This window comes from Taeniopygia guttata, chromosome 15 (genome assembly GCF_048771995.1).
Source record: "Taeniopygia guttata chromosome 15, bTaeGut7.mat, whole genome shotgun sequence".
In the NCBI taxonomy this organism is placed as follows: domain Eukaryota; kingdom Metazoa; phylum Chordata; class Aves; order Passeriformes; family Estrildidae; genus Taeniopygia; species Taeniopygia guttata.
The window spans coordinates 13,768,790-13,784,168 of NC_133040.1; the positions used below are offsets into that span (position 1 = coordinate 13,768,790).

The 15,379-nt window shown below is 44.9% G+C and overlaps 1 protein-coding gene across 1 annotated transcript in view; it reads left to right on the plus strand.

The window, feature by feature from the left end:
• MMP17 (matrix metallopeptidase 17) overlaps window positions 1-15,379 on the plus strand; it is a 47,962-nt gene that overhangs the window by 14,649 nt on the left and 17,934 nt on the right. The window lies entirely within an intron of this gene.

A 15,379-nucleotide genomic window follows, 5' to 3' on the forward strand; every position in this document is an offset into this window, starting at 1 on the left:
CAGCCTTCCCTGGATTTGCACAGCCACTGGCACCTGTCAGATGCTGCCTGTCCCAGGAGCAAGGAAATGCTCAATCCAGTTCCACGTGTGCTGTATTTGTCACTGTTGAAAGTCCTCTCTGAGTGCAGATACCTGAGAGAAGGTGTCCATAGGAGAGAGGTTACTGTCTGCACCCTCAAAAACAATGCATCCAGATCCAGTGACAGCATGGCCTTGTTCTGCTGATGTCCTTGACCCAACCCAGTGATCTACACCAGAAGGTGCATTCAGTGTCTGATGCCCTATCTTTAGCAAAGAAGGAAGCCACAGCCAGCTCCAGGCAGTTTTGCCTGGGAATGGATAATTTTTCCTCATTCTCTGCTAAAACAGATTTCAGCCATTAAAAAATAAAGGGGAAAATGAGGCAATAAACAGTCTCCAAATGACTGAATACAAGACCTCACAAACAATATCAAGTAAGTCAGAGGAATCCATAATTCAGATGTTGAAGGAAATGCCTTATCCTGGTTTATTTCTCCTGTAAAGAGTGAAGTTGTTTCCAAGCAGAACAGGGCCAGCTTTCCTGGAGAGTGGAACCTGTGGTGCCAGTACCTGTGCGGAAGGCAACAGAGAAAGGCAAAAGGTGGCCAGAGCATCTGGGAAGAAAGGGTTGGATCCAGCCCCACTGCAAAAGAGGCAGAAGTGAGTGGGTCAGAGCCCAAAGATATCACTCCCAATTTCCTTGGCCTTCATTACTGGAAGAGTAGAGCGTGGCAATGACAGAAAGCCAACCTGAAGTGGAACTCATGAGACAGAGAAGCTCTGATAGGGAGAGCATCAGTGCTTGAGAAACCATTGTGTGTTGGAAACTGTTCACTGCTTAATAATAACAACAATAACAATAACAATAACAATAACAATAACAATGATAATGATAATAATAATAATAATAATAATAATAATAATAATAATAATAATAATAATAATAATAATAATAATAATTTTGTTTTCTCTCCTCACTATTCCTTGATATGGTTGGATGTTTTCCAGATCATTCCCATGTGAGTGGAGAGCTCAGGGGGCTGTATTTCACATTTCATCATCTGTGTATGACTGTTACAGTGAGCTCATGGGCATTCTGTTTCCCCTTCCCCGGGACCCGGTGACTCTGATCTAGATAACCCCTGGACCCCTCCTTTCTGCCCCAATGGGGTTGGTGGAGAGCCAGGAAAGCCCACCCTGTCCAAAACCTATATAGACCCCCTGACATTTCCTGTTCTCTCTCTTTTGCCCCACTCTCTGCATGGACATCACAGAATAAAGAGAGCTGTACCAGCCATACCCTGGGGTAAGAGCCTCTTTTGAATATCTTTTCCCTCTCCTGATATTCCTCCCCTCACAGCCCCTTATCTCTGAGCTAGTTGGATTATTCAGGGGGCTGTGTGAGGGAGGGAAACTACATATGGCTTGATTCATTTGGCTGTATGTTAAAACCTCATGAAATTGGCCGATTTTGCTGCTGTTTATAATAGATTATATCCATCTCCTACCATCAGTTTTTCAAATAACCACTTGTTGGCTTCTTAAAGTGTTACAGATAGAGAATAGACTGTGCACTGCCAAGGAGAAGTCATATTTAAAAGAGGTAATATGTCTTCTGTGTGAGCTCAAATGAGGAAATGGATGTTTGTGAAGCTCTTTAAAGCATGGTTATGTCAAGAGCAAGAAGATCACTTTTGTTTTTCATTTGTATGCAAGGTGAAGAAAGGACAAGACTATTATTCTCCTTCTCTGAACTCTTACAATCTTCCACCATAGAAATTGGTTATAATTGCTGCAAAATGACCCAGCTGGGTCAAGGTGTAATTTTTATTCTTGAGTATCTTTCAGTCTGTGAGCAATTTGAATGATTTGACTTTAACACCTTGGCAACCCATCATTGGAACAAATAGAAATCTGGTGAGCAGATGCTAGCACAGAGCAGCATTGATCCAGGCTGTGGGAAAGGCCAGCTACTGCCTACCTCCACACCCAAGGGCCTTTTCCATTGATTCACCTCTGTTTGGGGTAATTGGCTTTTACACATCAGACTGTGAAGTGCTCTACAGGTTGCTCCTTTTCTTCCCCCACATCTTCTTTCTGGGAGATTTTCTTAGGTTTGAAGAAAGAAAGGGTGAGTTTTGGGTTGCAAGGTGAAGATGAACTTTGAACAGCAGGGTGAGGGTCCTCAAACTGCATTGGTACATAGGAGTGGGACAGGGCTCAGCAGCCTGATGACCCTGCTCCTGGCACCAGCCACAGCCCTGGGTCTGGGACAGTGTGCTGTGGAGTGGGTTGAGATTTCCTGTTGTATGTATGCAGTCCCTAGTGTCCCTGCTTACACCTACAGCTCTGCCAACCACCTCTGCAGGACAGAAGAAGAAATGCCTGGTTAATTAGTGAGCTTTGAATTTGACAGCACAAATTTCCCTTGCTGCCTTATAACCTTCACGGTTTCCTGCCAGCAAAGATAAAGTCCCTTTGCGGAGGCTGTTTGCTCCTGTTTGCTGCCACACCAGAGAACAGCAGAGAGAAGAGCAGAGAGCAATGCCTGCCACAGCCATGGGACCTTTGCTTAAAAGTCCTGCAGATTCCAAAACCAGGAATTAACCCTGCAGCAACACCTCCTAGTTTGGTATAAATTGGACTGGAAAGATGGGGGCTGTGATTTGGGATATCCTTGGCAAAATCAGCCATCCCTTTGTTTTTTGGGGCCAGGAAATTTTCAGCAGGTAAGGGCGGAGCCTGCCCACAGCACCTAGAGCAGGATCCTGCCTGCAGGATGTAGAATTGGGTCATCATGGAGCAGGCTGGCACAGGCAGTGCCAGGGTGATCCAGAGGATTCCCCCTTACCGACATTAGCAAATGCTCTAGGTTTGTGGGAGGGATTTGGAGGAAACTCATCATCCAGGTGGTCATTCAGATGAAGTTTTGCCTGCAGCTTATTTGACACCACTAGCTGCAAATGTTTTATCACCATGTTGCATTACCAGTTTAGACTGTTTTCTACACTCTGTTTAACGCCAGCTGTGGTTTCATTAGCATCACTGGCAAAACCCAATGGTACTTTGGAATATGTCCTAATTTTTCATCTTACTGTAGAGCAGAAGGCTTGTCCATGCTCCTTGCACCACACACAGAAAAGCAGCAAATCCAGAGTGATCCCACAGCAGGTGGATGCACTTACCTCCCATTACAGAGCTGTCTGAGCAGCTCCTTTTACATCTGCCCCTTACCTGAGCCCAAGATAGAGCACTGAGGTCTAGGGGAAGGGTTGGTGGAAGCAGGGACTCAGGGAAGCTCTCCACATCTCTCTCCTTCCACTGAGCAATGCAAAAATTATCAGTTTAAGGAGGTCTTGCCTCAGTGATGGAGAAGCAAAAAGGTTATTTGTGATGGCAGTTGGGCTGATCCAGTTTGGTAGCTTGATTCAGCAATCAATAAAATATGCACTTGCTTTGATAACAGCCAGTTTAGTCACATGCATAAAACTTAAGTACCTGCTTATTCCCATTGACCTCGCTGGGCTTTAGACACAAATGCTCACTGTGGCAGGACCAAGAGAGAGGAAAATAACCCAAGAAAACACAGCACAGACTTCCATCTCCAGGTATGTATATTTTTAATACAGTTTCACTGGAAGGAATAAATGCAATGAAAAAGTAAGAGGTGAAAGCCTAGCTGTGTGGATACCTGTGGTGAAAGTCTGACTTCCACTGGGGTAGAGGCTATATGGATGAATTTGGTTTTAATTTCATTCTATTGGAAGGAAAAACAAGAAGGCAGATACATGAAAAATTAAGGTGTTGTGCTTCATATCTTGTGTAATTAGCAAAGCTGACAAACATAATTAGAAAAATTTGTCTCTTAAGCAAACACTGATTGTGGGTGAGGATGACTAGCAGTGTTTCCTCCAAGAACAGCTGGAGGTGAGGGTCTCCTGAGTTTATTTTGCAGGGATGCTGGTACTAAGCAGCTGCTCTCAGTACTCGAGAACTTCTTTGGTTGGTGTCATTTGATGTGCTGTAACAACTTCTCCATCCTAAATACGGTATTGTGGTGCCAAAGGGCTTTGATAGGGGAATGTTCCTGTCCACCCCAATCTTTGTAGCTGGTTATGGGTCTCCAGGGCAGAGAAGACTCTGCAGCTGGGGGTTTCTTTCCTTTCTGTGCAGCTCACAAGCAGGTGTTACAAACTCAGTGGCAGGCTCTCCTTGCCTTGGTGCATGCCAAGGACTTCTCTTTTATTTTGATGATCACCAAGAGATGTTTTTCTTGTACAAGCTCCTCAGCTGCAGCTTCTAAATGAGCCTGTGTAGCTTGGAGGAGCTGTATATTGCCACCCTCTGGGTGCAATACTGGTGGTATGACATTAAAGTATCAGATGCTGAGAGTTTTCAGTGGCCTCATTCCAGGACTGCTGCTTTTAGAAGAATTGGTGCTTTGTTGTGCATTAAATTATTTACAGTTTTTTCTGTTGGTGACTGGATTTGAGAATAAAAATGTATATGTGAGAAAAGGTTTTCAATAATGAAATAAGATAACAAAAGGATAAAGCCATTATATGCATAATTAAAATTATACATTACTGTGTTTTCTTTATGTAGCTGCTTCAGCATCTCAACTAACTTGTTAAGGCTGAGTAATCAGCCCCCGAATCTTCCCCGAGTTTGGCTCCTGCTGTTGCTAAGGATGCTGCAGAGCTGCTCTGAGTAGGGCCCTGGCTGGTCCCTTGAGGGCAATGGTCCTGTCTTCCCCCTTTTCCCCAATTTCTGGGCTTGGAGAGTGGGACATCATATGACAAGGCAGAAAGAGTCTTCAATTTGCTCAATAAGCTGTTTTTATCATATCACTTCACTAGTGTGTTCCTGTTTCAGGTGTCAATATGCTCAGAGCCTTCTGAGGGTGCACTAAGCAGCTCAGACATCCCCTTATGAGAAGCAGTAAATCTTTTCTCCTTGTCTATTTCTTGGCATGATGTAGAGCTCAGACACTGAACTGCAGGAGGCTAGACTGGGAGTAATTTTCTTAGGATAGGGAGCTCTCCCTGCAGGCATGTAGTTGATGTGCAGACAGTGGCTGTTGGAAGAAGCTGGACCAAAAACCTCCTTAAACACTGCTCTGGAGCATCCTGTACCTGTAATGGAAAAATGCAATGTCCTGCTCCTGTGGGACAGGTTTTCTGTGAGTGGTGAGGGAGGGATCATGGCCCCACAGGTGCCTTCCTTGGGTACAGAGCCCCAGGGAGCATCTGGCCACACTGGACCTGCTCAGTCCTTCCTAACAAACCAAGAGGACAGGGAAGGGCAGTGCCTGAGAATACTGCTTTGGTTTGCTCTGGGGTGCCTTGGAGACTCATGGCCAGAAAAGCCACAAAATGAGCTTGAATAACATCATAGTCAGCTAGATTTTTAATTTAAAAATGTGGTTTTACCACTTCTCTAGCTGGTCCAAGATGGAGCCAGCACTGTGGTAAGTGTGTAAATACAAAGAAATATAATTTCCTGCAAACTTTCTATTTTCCCTTGAAGCCCAAAGTCCTGCCAGTGCCAGACCCTGTGCAGGGCTGCACATCCGGCTTCCAGTATGTCAAGATACATAAAAGACTTGTGAACCTTCGTGTTCACAGAGAATAATTTAAGCTTTAACCTTCCCTTACAAGATGTGTGTCTGAGGGAGCCTTGCTGTAAAGTTCACCCCTATGTAACATTAAAATGCACTTACTCACTGGGGCTCTCGGGAGGACTCCTGTCCCTGGATGCTCCTCATATACCCACTGCCTAATTCCCTGCAGCTTCACCTGCCGAAGTAGTAAAAAATTTTGGCTTTACTTCTGCTGTCCTCAGGTCCCTGGTGTTGTGATGGCTGATGCATGCCCAGATCCTGCCTGCATTGGCCAGGAGGGTGCTCAGTCCTGTTTGGTGGGGCTGTGTGCGGGGAGCAAGTGGAGGCTCCAGCAGCAAAAGGAGGCTTAAGCCACACACTTAAATTATTTTTCTTGTCGTTCAGGTCAAATATGTTTGAATTTACTCTGCCTAAAGTTGTTTGAACTTTTCTTGTCCAAAGACTTTGCTTGCTTTCCCCTAATAGTTTCAGTTTGCTATAATGGAGGATTTGTTGTGGGAAATGCTTTGCTTGGGATGCTGAAGTTGGCAGGGATCATCTCTAGTCTTCTGGGCACAGGCGAGAGGATGGGTGTGGTGGATGGAAAGGCAAGGGAGCAAGGAGCCATATGCCTGTGTGACAGTATCTGATCCTCAGGGGGAATCGTGGCTTTGTGGGCAGTGTCGCCCTGGAGCGCTTGGCTAGCCAAGTAGGATGCGAATGCTGCCTATGGGCTGTTGCCAATGGGGGAATAACTGCACCAGTGATGATCCTGGATGGCACAGCACGCCATGGGAAGATCCCAGGCTCTTGCAATGTGCCTGCCCCTGCCTGCTGAAGGCCCTGGGTGTTGGAAGACATCAGGAGGTGGTGGGCTTACACAGTCTTGGTAGCATCCATGAGGATTAGGCTTATCCCAGCACCAGTTCCTTCTTGGATGTCTCTTGGGTTTAGTAATCCCTGGCATGCAGGTGACTGCTGCAGTTTTCTATTCAGCCAGATCTTCTCTCGGGTCTCTCTGTTTTTGGGTGACACTTGCGTTCTCTTACCAAGTAGTCTGTGATGTCTTTATGAGGATGAGCCATGCTTTCTTCCTGCCTTCTCCTTGCACTTCCTAACCCACCTTGCAGCCTGCCTTTCCATATACCAGGCTTTGGGGGTGACCTGATGGTGACTGCCCATCCCAGCATCCCACTGCATGGCCCCCAAGCTGTCATATGTGTTGTTCATGCCCTGAGAGCTGGGAAGCTGTTTTAATCCTTCTTGTAGTACAAGATGATGGCATACAATGTGCTCACTTAGACACAGAGCAAACAAAAAGTCCATTACAGCAGGCCCTGCTGGGGTTACTATGGGCATCTGCCCACTGCTGCCTTTGTGGTTATAGCTTTTAGTCAGATTAAATTGTGTCAGAGCAATCTGAATAGATTTTCTTCTGTTCCTCCCTCTTCGTCCAGCCATCCATCAAAGGATGCCTTTTGCAGACGTGTTTGTACTCGCACATGATGTGAGCTGTGGTCATGGTTGAAGCTGGGTGTGACTGGGATAATGGAGAAGGAAAGTGACTCCTCAGACATGGGTGGTCACATGTGGGGGAGAAATCCTAACTGCTTCTGAGCTGTGGAGTTTTGCACTGGTCTCAGAGCAGCTGAGATTTCACCCTTTCTTTGCCTGCCCTGTTTCTCCCTAAACTTCCTAGCCCATGAAGTGAAGGTTGTGGCAGTGGAAGTGTTGGATTGTGTTCAGTGTTGGCCTTCCAGAGAAAGACATTTTATAGCCATGGGATCGAGAGAAAAATACAATCTTCTAGTCTTTTTCTGTTCCTGACATGGTGAGATCTTGCTGACAGGTCTGGAGTCTCTCCTAGAGAAGACACTGTCCTTACAAAGGATCTGGTAAACAGAGTTAGCAAGGATTTGTTTTGATGTATAGCAGTCTGTTCAGTTTGCTACCAGATATGCTTTGTTTAGTGACTGAAACCAAAGGAGTAGGAGCTCACGTCTGTGAGACTGGGAGAGAGTATAGTTTAACTGCATTGTGCTGTCTGTGTGACGTTGACTTTCCCTACATACCATGAGCCATGTGCTGTTCTGGTCTGGTGAGATGGCCAGGCTCATTAAACTTAAGCAAAATGAGGACCTCTATTGTCACCCCTTAAGAGAGCCTCCGTGTGTATTCTCATTTTGGTGAAGTGCAATTTGTACTTCTTTTAAAAGAATGCATCATTCTCTTGCTCATCTTGGTCTCTGCACAGTCTTTTTGGGTGATGTCAACAGCCCTACGTCAGATACTTGGGAGGCTTGGAGATTTTAAGTCCAAAACATCTGTGTGCTGACAGAGCCTCCCCACAGTGTGCAGGGCAGGTGTCCTCACTCCAGTGATTGAGAGGGTTCAGGGAGCCTCCTGATGCTGGAATTCCCTTGGACGTGGGCCACAGCAGCTGCCCTCCCTGCTGTATGGATGGGACAGGGTGGAGGAGCATGGGGAGAGGAAGGTCAAGGCACGTTCTGTTCCCTCAGTCCATCTTCAGCAGATGTGTCCTGAGGAGCACTGTCCAGCTGGCTCTGCTCACAGCAACCCTCAGGCAGCTTTGGACTCTGATGACCCTTGCAAAAATTCTCCAGGAAACCACCAGTAGTCCTGTCCTGTACCCAGAAAACCCCAAATTTACAAAGTCTTGGCTTTAATTTTTGTCATACAGAGAGGATGTGGCAATCACAATGGATAAGGCAATCACTCACTGTGATTTATTGTGCCATGTCAGGAAACCTCTTCCCTGGCTGCATGTGGATTGCAGTTGGGCATGTGCAGAGAGGAATTCTGGGCTTACAAAATGCTGTCAGAACTGGATCTGGTAACATTTAATATAGCCCTGTCACAGCAGATCTGAGGTTAGATTTAATCCTGTCATACCTGTTCAGAGCACAACAGTGGGTGATTCTGGTAGAGAAGGGGGGATGCCAGAGAAAAGGATTTCCCAGATGTGGGCACATGGCCTCTGTGCCCACCAGAGGACTAGAACTCATTGTGGGTTTATTTTCTATGCAAGTTCTGGCCTCTTCCTTTATAGTGAGTAGTGCTGAGGGTACTGTGGGAGAGCCAAGGTCCCAGGGTTGCTGTTCAGCACAGGATCTGACCATAGTCCTCTGTCACCGAGACATGGTGCTGCCAGGTGAAAGCCTCCTGTGCTACCTGCCACAGGCAGCCTCCAACTGCACCTGTTCAGTGTAGCAGGGCTATTTTTCATAAACCCAACCATGAGTTATGTGGTTTAGAGCTATTTTTGTAGCAAGATAAAAGGATGCTAATTTGGTCACTTACATAACTTCCCATCACAGTTCAAGAGACCATTATACACCAGGCATTTCTTCTTTTCCTTCCTTGATAACTCAGTGTTGACATGTTGACCACGACAGGCAGCATAGTGCAGAACTAGGACTGATGTAGAAACAGAAAACTATTACTGTTGAAACTGCTTTTTGATGTTCATGTGGGATTTCATTTACGCACAGGTTTTTGGTTTTGTTTTGGTGGGGTTTTTTTTAGGGTTGTTTTTTTTTGGTTGGTTGGTTGGTTGGTTGGTTTTTTTTATTGTTCATTGACTTCAAGTGGAAATTTTTAGGATGTGCTGGAAAACATCCAGTGATTGAAGGACTCCCTAAAGCCTTGGTGTATTAAATCTCCACCAAGAAGAATACACATTTATGTTGAAAATGCAGAATAAACTGTATCTTGTTTATATGTTTTGTCACTCTTTGGTACTGTGAAAAGAAATCTGAGCCATCGGTAGTAAATACTGTGGTGTGCTGCACTGCTCTGCCCCCCTTCTGTGGGTGGGAATAGGTTCTTTGATCTTCAGTTCAAAGGGGTTAAAAAGGCTGTTTCTGTGGTCTTCAGAGAATTTCCTTCTGTTTCTGCAACATCTCTTGATTAAGTCTGTGATTCTGGGAAGGCTCTGGGTATCCATCCAACCAAAGAGATGCTTACACCTTGTGTAACAGCTCTTGCATGGTAGATGAAGCTTGTCTCCAAGTCACCACAGCCCTCTTCTGTGCCCACCTTGCCAGGCGAAGGACATCCTCCCCCTGACACCCAGGAGAATGGTAACATGAGCAGAGCTGTTCTAATGAGCCTTAAATTACGTTCTAGACCTGACCGCGTCTGACAGAACCCACAGGCAGCCACAATAACATCCAGTTGCTGGCTGTTCCACTAATGGAACATTTAAAGCAAGGGTTAGGGAGATGAAGTCATTAGCAGCTGCATTAACTTCCACCCTGGATTCCGTGCACAATGGTTACTCAAATTAAAGAGAGCTGTTTGGATTCAAGCAACTCCTCTGATGGCAGCTAATGAAACTGGTCCCGCAGTTCAGCAGTGGCATCAGCCAAAATCCTGGTTGTAATCCAAACTGCAGATTTTTTCTCCTAACGAATTAATCAGCTGATTGTGTGCGTGCAAGCGATAGCTCATTAGAGAGGTGTGTGGCAACCTTTGGAAAGGAAGTGCTGACTATGTGGAGCCCAGAGGCCGTTCCATTGCAGGAATGTGCTCCTCTGAGTATTGCAGCACCATATGTGTTGCTCTAATCAACGGGTGTTGTTCCTGGGGTCTTTTGATCTCAGGAAAATGACTGTAAAAATTGTAATACTGTAAACCTTCGATAGCTTTGACTAAAACCTCAAACAGCTCAAAGCAATTTCCTTTAATCTATCTTGTGTTGGGGATTTTTTATTATTATTATTATTTTAAAAGCTTCCACCCTACTTAATGGTAACTGCAGAGATAAAACAAAGTGTAATTTGGAAATTAGTTCCAGATGTTTGAGTTGTAGCTTTATTTTACTAATCTGGGTCATTAATTTTGTTGAATATTGTGTTTGGATTTTCTTCCCTTGCGCATGTGGTTGCAGGGTATAACGGGAAGACTTCCAGCAGGAAAGGGAACTTTCAAAATCCTCTTTCCCCTGGGCGACTCCACTGAAACAAAGCCTGTTTCTCTGTGGTTGTCCAGCATGGAAGGCAGGAGATGAGCCATGGAGAAGAGTGGTGGGGTGGCAGGAGGTGAGCCGTGGGGTGGTTTGTGCTCCTGCTGCAGCCTGGGGCATGGGGCGCAGTGGTTAGGGAGCAGGGTGTCCCTGCCAGAAAGCCAAGGGCCATATTCAGGTCAGGGTAACAGTTTAACCTCCCAGCCATAACAACACCCTTTTTAAATGAATAAACCCAACTTGTCTCTTCATTAATGAGAAAAGATGCAGTTTGGTAAAGCTTTTCAAAGACTATTAATAAAAGGGATCTTTTCAATGAAAAACAACTTGCTTCTGCTCAAGCCTTGGACTGCCCCAAAGATTTGAAAATTGTGACATACTAGGATCTTCTCAGTGCATTTTGCACATCCAGATTGTCTCTGGAGGTGTGTTAGTCACTGGCTGCAAACAGATGCCTGGAGAAATGTTGGTGGCCATGACATGGAGCACTGTCATGCAGTGCACGGAGGGTGCTGCTTGTACCCCTGCCAGCAGTGTCCTCAATTTAACCCCAGTTACCCCAGTTTCTTTGTTCAGCTTTGATGAGACGCATATGGAGACAGTCTGACACAGGAGTGCAAAGCTCGGGGTCCATTCATGAATCTGCCAAGGCGCAAGGGACTGTGGAAAAGCTCTGCTCTTTTCTCGGCTTGGCAACAGGCTGGGTACACTGAGGATAACAATCTGCGTCCCTGAGCAAAGGGAATGTTATGACCTCTACAGGATTAAGGCTGTTTTTCTCCAAGAGAAAAAAACATCCTGATTGTTTGGGGTTAAGATTTAGATAGATGGTCATTTTAATACTTCAAGAGCAGGCAGAATTATGGAGCCAGCTTGAGTATAATTTTCTTCCTTATCCTGATTTCTGTTTTGCTGTTTATCCTGTTTATCCTCTCCTTGTTATCCTGAACTGGTTTGTCTTCTTGTAAATGCCAACCTACCATCCTTAAAAAGAAATCATCAGGAAGAAAACTTGCTGACTGAGTGAGTCTTTCTTTTGCCTCTGGCAGCTGAATAAGCCCATCATCTTATATAATATTAATATTTGTAAAAGCAGACCTACAGAGCTCATAAATCTTCCATAAAAGAAGGGCAATATCTACATCTATTTTAAAATGGAGCAGGTAAGTAGGTTCTATAACAAAAGGATATTGATACAAAGGAAGTGGAGAGATGAAAGAAATAAAATTGCCATTTTAATCTGAAAATTATCTCTGCATAAGTAATACCAGAGGCCTCACTACTGTGGGAGCCAATGCTTTGCTCTGGGTGATCTCTTGACCCTGGAAGACTCCAGTCCCTGGCTGCTACCTGGTATTTCATTCAAGTGGCTTTAGGAGCAAAAAAAACGTCCAAAATAGAAGCAGAGCTTGTTTGCAGAGGGGAGGACTGCATTACCATTTTTCTTAACTTTGTGCTTCTCCAAATGGGAAAAATAAAAGTGAAAAATATCTGTAGTTTTGAATTCTGTTAAACATTTTTTTAAGGCAAGAAGCAGGCTTTTCCCCATTACGGATGGGAACCCAGATAAGAAAAAAAATAGAGTTTATTTTTTGCCAGCTGAGTGAGTAATCTGTCTCTAAACACACATGTGGAGCTGCTCCGTGAAGGAACAACACTGTGGCATTGCTAACAGGGTCCCTTTGCAAAGGCAGACTCTGGTTTGGAGCAGTTGGTTTAAGACTTTGTAAATCTTTCGTTGCATACCACCATTGGTAGGATGGTAAAATGAAACCGTGAAACCAGGGGTAAATGGAAAAATTTCTTTTTTTTTTCATTTTTTTTCCCTTTTCCTAGTACCACTGTCCTGAGACAGCTGCAGTTGCTTTTTCCCACTGCTGAGGACATGGTGCAAGTCCCACGATCTGGAATGGGGCAAGGAGGCCCTCCAGCCCTCAGAAGGGACATTGTTTTCTCCAAAAACATCCTAGCTGTGGTTTGTAGGCAATGTGTTGCTGCTGCTCTGTGATGAGCAGCACCAGGGCTCTTGCTGACATCTGTGTTTAGCTGGCAGAGAGGAGGGGCAGATGGGTGGGTGGTTTTGGACCTTTCTGTCAGGCATGCAGTTCTTCTTTTGTGCTGGTTTTTTTTTTTTTTCTTCCTTTTTCTTTTATTTTTTTTCCTGGACCTGAGCCAGTGTGGTGCCTTTCATTCTGTATTGCTCACTGGTGGAGCTGGACCAGAAGATTCATTCTGGACATAGCTTCCAGACCCATCTTTGCTGGTGATGATTCCCACAAAAATTGAGCCGGGATCATGTGAGCCTCAGACCAAGGTACCTACCATGTGGCATAGCATGAGTCATGTAGTGCAGCCTCACTTGTTCCCAGCTCCTCTCAGAGCTGGAAGATGGTTAGACATGGGATTAATCTGATTTTTTGATGAAGCATTTTTTTTACTTTTGAAATAGTTGTCGAACCTGAAACTTCTCGTGGGAGTAGGTCAATTCATTCAGCACAACACACTTTTAAGGGAAAGTTTTTATAGTGCCAGCTCAGGCAAGAAATATGTTCACAGAATTTTAGCTTTCAGCTGAAATCACTATTTCATTCAAACATTTTAAGCTAGTGAGAGTTGGCAAAAAAAGTTCTTTTTTATTAAGGTGGAAATAAGAAGGGGATGTGTTGAAGTTATCTCAATGGAAAATGTTTTCATATTCTTATTTATGGAAGTATGTAAATGTAGCCTTTGTCATAATTAAGGACAAGAAAATATCTGAGAAGTGTTCATGGGGCACACAGATAATTGGCCAGACAATTTCTGCTGTTCTTTCACATCTTTGGCCAAGAGCCAACTTTGGTCTCCCTCATGAAATTTTCTGCCACAGCAAAGGTGGAATGTTAAAATTCAATGTTATGAATAAGCTTTGCTTACAAGAGAGAGAGGAAACCAGTCAAAACCCCTACATGGAAGAGAGCTGAATGAGAGCAGGATCACAGAGGTCTATAAAACTAAGGAGGATCTGAGTAAAGCAGCATAAACTTAATGGTCCAGATGAAAAATCACATGAAGGGAAATCAGTGCTTGCAAGGTAGATCAGGTGAAGGATTTGTGATCTCTGACCACTCATTCCATCTTTTATGTAGAGGGCCCCTGATTTGCTGTGGGGTGTCCGTTCATATTTGTGCTTTCTCTGTCCCCTGGGGTTAGGAAGGAAAGAAGACCCGCGCAACTTTTGTTGGCTATCCCTCTTATGTTGCTTTCCCCAGCCTTTTGCTGCCACCTCCATCCCCAGGAGCCCCCACAGACAGCCAAGTTGTGCCTATCTTTGGTGTGGCAGTGTCTCCACTGTCATTAGAGGATAAATGACAGTCTTAATGGCGAGGGAAGAAACCAAATTAAACTCCACCATCCTCAGCAATTGATGGGCCCGCTGCTGACCTCCATGTCACAGGCAATTTCTCACAAAGAATCAAAGATGAATTGTATCTCTAATTTCTGTCACAAATAGCTTGGCTATGCAAAGGGACAAATAACAGCAGGGGAGTAGAGGGGACAGTACTGCGCCTGGCCATCAGCTGGATGGCAGGGAAGGGCTGTGACGATGCACTCATTCCCAGCACGGTGGTGGCTAATGGAGTTGCATTAATCAAAAAGAAATGGCCAGATAGGCTGTTTCCTGTGTACACCATCCCACTGAAATAAGGCAACTGTGAAGGAGGGTTGGGAGGGAAATGAAATGCTAGTGATAAACCCAGCACAGTAGGCCATGCTCCCCAGTGGAGAGTCACACCAAGCCTGGGGAGATCTGTCATAAAGCTCTGTAAGCGTGAATCTGTTTAATTGGACTTTGGAGTGAGAGGCTGGGGGTTCTGTGGCATTCAGGGTGGCTGCTGCAGGTGACGCCAAACTATAAGACATTCAGAATGAACTGATAAGTAGCTACTGGCTTCTAGGACTAACTGGCTACCGTCAATTTGTGGTTTATTGGCTGCAGTGGATCAATATCAGTCTTCAAGAGGCTCAACAGATCAATGTTTGATACAGAAAAAGAAAATAGAGAGCAGGTGTTTATGGCATCCCCTGTGTGCAGTATTACTATTCCTTGCTCATCCTTCTGCCAAGGGAATGGGAAGGAGAGAGAAGGAAGGTAAGAAAGGATTTAGAAAAGTAATTCACTTTAAAAAGCAGTTGTAAGAAGGAGATGTATAGCATTTTTTCCCCATCAATTTTAACCTGAGAAGAGAAAGAGAAAAATCTTCATATAGTGTCCTTTGAGAGACAAATTCCGATTGAACAGTGGGTTTGGGTTTAATGAGATGCTTGTGGCAAGGGGACCACTGGCACATGGCTGTGCTTGCCTAGGCTTTGGGAAAGAGGGATGTCCAGGGGTTCCACAGGTCCCTGCTGCTTTCTGGTGGTAGGGAGACCCACACCTGGCTGTAAATACTTTAGGTCAACTGTCAGGAAGATGATTAAACCAGGGAGCGTGGAAATGTTGGAGAGAAGGGCTGTTTTGTGTCAATGCTGAGGTCATCTGCCTCAGGTCTTGGATGACTGTGTGGCACAAAGTGGGTTCCTGGTGTTGTGAAGGTCAAGTTTCATTGGTTGCAAATGCAAGATGTGGCTGGGGGTGTGTATTCTGTTGCTATTTCTTAGAGGTAGAGCAGTTATCGTCTGTTAATTAGGCCGCCTGGTAAAACTAGGTGGAGCAGGTTTCTTTTTCTCTTCCACTAATGGGACATTGAGTCTCACTGCATGACTGATAAAATTACATCATCCCATTGTGA